Source organism: Mustela putorius, unplaced genomic scaffold (assembly GCF_011764305.1).
Source record: "Mustela putorius furo isolate JIRA1106 unplaced genomic scaffold, ASM1176430v1.1 tig00000127_pilon_pilon_pilon, whole genome shotgun sequence".
In the NCBI taxonomy this organism is placed as follows: domain Eukaryota; kingdom Metazoa; phylum Chordata; class Mammalia; order Carnivora; family Mustelidae; genus Mustela; species Mustela putorius.
Window position 1 is genome coordinate 3,091,991 of NW_025421288.1, and position 4,833 is coordinate 3,096,823.

Genomic DNA, 4,833 nt, shown 5'->3' on the forward strand with positions numbered 1-4,833 from the left:
CCATTTCAACTATGAAACTCCTAAGTTAGGTAGAATGAGTTACTAAGACTGAAATAGGAAACCACATTAGAATATCATTTAAAACATGCAAATAACAAGAACTGATGGTACCAATTATTCTGCATTCATTGTTAACAAACTCTGTATTAACACTTGCTTGCCTAGTATCTCAATACATTCATACAACACAAGGATATAAATGCTTAATAAAAAAGACAAAGATAGTGATTGGTGGCCTAACACCCAACCAACCAAGTGGCCAAACAAACAAGCAAACAAAACACATAAAGCAAAGCAAAACCATAAAACCATACCATTCACCAATATCCTATACAGATTCTTCATGTGACTTAGGCACATTAGCCTCAACTCTCCAATCAGACAGAGAAATAACTACATCTACCTTCTAGGACACTCCTACAGAATAATGAGATCATTATTTTGAAATGGCTAGCATAGTCCTGGGCCCAGAGTTCACTACATATTGAAAAATGTTAGCACTTTTCACCTTATAGTTCTCTGCATGAGGAACACAAGTGATTAAACTTGAGCAAATCAAAGCTACAAGTAATATTTTGTAAAACATCAAAACATGCTTTGAACAATTTAAAAGAAGAAAGTACAAACTGGGGAAAAAAAAAAAAAGAAAGAAGAAGAAAAGAAAGGGCTGCCAGAAGGCCATGATAAAGCAACATACGAGAAGGCGGAGGTAAGAGTGATAGAAAGGACTAGTTTATTTGGCAAAAGAAGGGATATGTGATTAAGACAAAAAATCAGTTTCTGAATGACACAAATAAAGACTACTGAGACATAATCTGTTGCTGGGCAGTAGAAGCAGCATGGTAGGGTAGAAATTGATAAAGAAAACCCAACATATTCCAAGTATTTCCTGCAGAAATACTGAAACCAAGGATGAAGACAATGTATGAGCTGAAGAGTCTGTGGCATCAAAGGAAAAAATAAATGAAAGTCAATCTCGGTCATCAACTTCTTATACGTAGCTATCTTTTGTCACTGGGAATATACAAACATACAAAAAGGCATGTGCAGATATATATAAATATATACTCATGCAACATTACAATTAATATGTTTAAATATGCACATAAATATTAATGCATATAATATAGTAGATTAATATATATTTAACTAATATAAATTATATTCAACAGAGATATGAAAAATTAACGGCTTGGTATAACAGTTATAATAACCTGAAATTGGCCTCCAGAGAGCTTGTATTTCTGAATCTTGTTATAAGATTAAGAAAAATACAATTAAAATCTGACACTTTTACATGTGAACAAAAATTATCCAATTTAAATGAAACAGTCTGTAATCTAGCATCTAACAGAAAAATTGACTTCACCCTCTACTAATCTCCTCTCATTTTCCCCCCACAAAAAGATGAGAACAACAAAATAAATGGCCTCAGAAAATCTCACCCAGGTGACCGAGTTCATTCTCATGGGAGTCTCAGATCAACCAGACCTCCAGATTCCACTCTTCTTTGTTTTCCTGCTGATCTATGGGCTGACCATGGCAGGGAACCTGGGCATCATCACCCTCACCAGTGTTGACTCTCAGCTCCAAACACCCATGTACTTCTTCCTCAGGCACTTGGCTATCATCAATCTTGGCGATTCTACTGTCATTGCCCCCAAAATGTTGGTAAATTTCTTGGTTTCAAGGAAAACCATATCCTACTATGGATGTGCAGCCCAGCTGGGGGGGGTTCCTGGTTTTCATTGTCGGGGAGATTTTCATGCTGGCTGCAATGGCCTATGATCGTTACGTGGCTATTTGCAAGCCCCTGCTCTACATGGTGGTGGTCTCTCCACAGATGTGCATACTGCTGGTCTCCCTCACTTACCTCTACAGTCTGACCACAGCACTGACTGTCTCCTCCTGTGTATTCTCCATGGCATACTGTTCTTCCAATGTAATCGACCATTTTTACTGTGATAACGTCCCTTTGTTGGCATTGTCCTGTTCCGATACCTACATCCCAGAAACAGTAGTATTTACCTCTGCAGGAACCAATTTGTTTTTCTCTTTGATTATTGTTCTAACATCCTACTTCAACATTGTCCTTGCCATTTTGAGAATACGGTCCTCAGAGGGCCGACGGAAAGCCTTTTCCACCTGTGCCTCTCACATGATGGCTGTCACTGTGTTCTATGGGACCCTTTTCTTCATGTATTTGCAACCAAGGTCCAACCACTCATTAGGTACTGATAAAATGGCCTCTGTCTTCTATACCCTGGTGATACCAATGCTGAATCCCCTCATCTACAGCCTAAGGAATAAAGATGTAAAGGATGCTTTGAAGAGATTGATAAAGAATCCTTGTCAGGCTTTCAAATTAATGTAAATTTAAAACTACAATTGTCTTCTTTTAAGCGTTTGTAATTACTCCTGAAAAGCTAATATCTGTTCAATGTAAAGAAAATATACAGCTACAAATTCTATGACTTTCAATGTGAAAATCTTAGCCCTTTCTACTCAGACCTTAAATACCCAACTTTCCCTAATACAAAGATGTATTAGACCAAAGAAAGTACACTTATTTAAGTAGTAAACAATAATTTCAAAATATATACAGTTTAAAGTGCAACACAACTTAGTACTGGGTTTTTATAATTTCTAGCCAAGGGTGAAAAGTCTGATACCTGAGAAAGGAATGTGAGTACGATTTCTTGGAATATGGTTGAGTCAGATCATCCTACTTGCCATAGATCTGTTCTTTTCAACTATCAAAAGTTTTACTTTTATTTTTTCCTGTATCTTATCGTTCAATTTCTTAACCTTTTAGAATCCATTTTTTCTTGTACTGAAATAAATTTATAACAAAGAGAAAATCTTAGGTGAAAATGAAAACTAAACAAAAAATGCTTAGGCACACATGGAAACAGACCAGGGAGCAAAACGGAAGAAAACGTATGAAAGGGGATTCCACTCTTTCATTCCTTTCATATGGTATATGTACACAAAAGCGAAAGCTGATATTTACCCAATGTGATGTAAAATTAATTTCCTCCATATCATATTCTCCCAAGAAGACTGCTGTGTAGAACTAATTATCCGTGTTATAAAATTGTAACAAAGAAAAAATCACTCCCTTTAGTGTTTTTGTATAGCGTTTTGGAGTAAAATGTTAGTAGATAAAAATGGGGGAAAAAAAACACACACACACAAAAAAAAAAAAAAACAAAAAAACACACAGTGTTTGCTCTTAAGGTGATACCAAATCTCAAAGACACAATGGCAAATAAATAAATAAATAAATAAATGTTTATTCTCATTCTGTCCCCTGTTTTGGTCTGTACATGCAAAGTGCTGTGAACATACAATATCATGAGGGAGATGGGGAATACCATGCTAGCTAAGGCAATGCCTGGAAATAAAGTAGATTTATGACAGTTTGAGGGAAGTCTGAAATAAGGCAAATACAGGAACTTTGACACTCAATTTTATTAGCTAATTCCTTGATATAGTTTTCAATAAGAAGAATAGTTAGCTAAAAACAGAAAAGTCACACAGACAAAACTGGCAATAACTTAATAGCAATAGCCCTAAAGATTTTATGTTTTATTCCTTATAAATATATACAAGTATATAATATAATTTATTGTACATTTATCTATTGTTTCACTTTCCTGTGGCTCTATTTGACTGCAACAGCCTACATACGTGCAATGGGGGAAGTATATTTCCTGGCAGAAAGGCATTCTCCTCGAGCCTAGTTTGGTGAACAGAATTGGAGCAACGGGGATAAACTCACACTTACATGCCTATCGATGTTGTGAATTTTATTGTGAACCACAGTCAAGAATGATAGCTGTAGTGCTTTATATGTATTCACTTGATTTAAATATATGTATTTTCTAAACTTAATTATGTTGTCACTTGTATCAGTTTCCTACTGTTACTATAAGACATCACCAATGACTCAGTGGCTTGAAACAACAGAAACTTATTATCCCACAGTTCTGGAGACTGGAAGTTTAAAATGAGTCTTGCTGGGCTACAGTTAAGATGTCAGCAGGCTGTGTTCCTTCCTGGACTGCTAGGGAAGAGTCTGTTTCTTTTTCTCTTCCGTCTTGTAGAGGCAGTCCTCATCCCTTTCTTGGCAACCCCTTCCAAGCAGTGATCCCACTACCCTGACCTCTGCTTGCGCTGCCACCATCTCTTTCTGACTCGGACTCTCTTGCCTCTCTCTCTTTCTTGGGATTACGTTGGTCCATCCAGATAGTCCAGGACAGCCTCCACATCTGGAGGTCCTTAACTTAATCACACCAGCAAATCTCTTCATGTGGATGGAACCACCTTCACAGTTCTGGGCATCTTTGGCAGTGTGGGAGACCACTTTCTGCCTCAAATATCTACGTCTATATTGGTATATTTTGTGAAACTGGGCAATCTAAAGTCTTCATGTCTCATTGGCTAGTACTCATTGGGATAGTTTCACAAAAGCTTACACTAGTTACACTTTCTATATTACTATAAAATTTGTTCTAAACAATCTATGCAAAAATCCCTTTGAATGATAAGTAGAAAGTATTTTGGCTCAGTTTCCAAAGTGTATACACACATACACATGGGCTCACATATTACTTGTCCACAATTAGGAACTGTAAGGTTTTCAATGGAGATTTTCTAGTCCCATAAGGTCTACAAAAGTTTGGTTTGAACTGCCAATGCCATCTCCCTGCCTTCACCAGATGTCTACATGCCATGGGTCATATCTATCATCTGCTTTCCAAATGGCTATTTCTACATGCTACCTCCATGGAAAGGAAAAAATCCTTTCAAGGAAGCCATTCAAAAGAG

The 4,833-nt window shown here is 36.8% G+C and overlaps 1 pseudogene; it reads left to right on the plus strand.

The window, feature by feature from the left end:
- The first annotated feature begins 1,425 nt into the window (after positions 1-1,425).
- LOC101675932 lies at positions 1,426-2,374 on the plus strand (annotated as a pseudogene).
- The last annotated feature ends 2,459 nt before the right edge of the window (positions 2,375-4,833 follow it).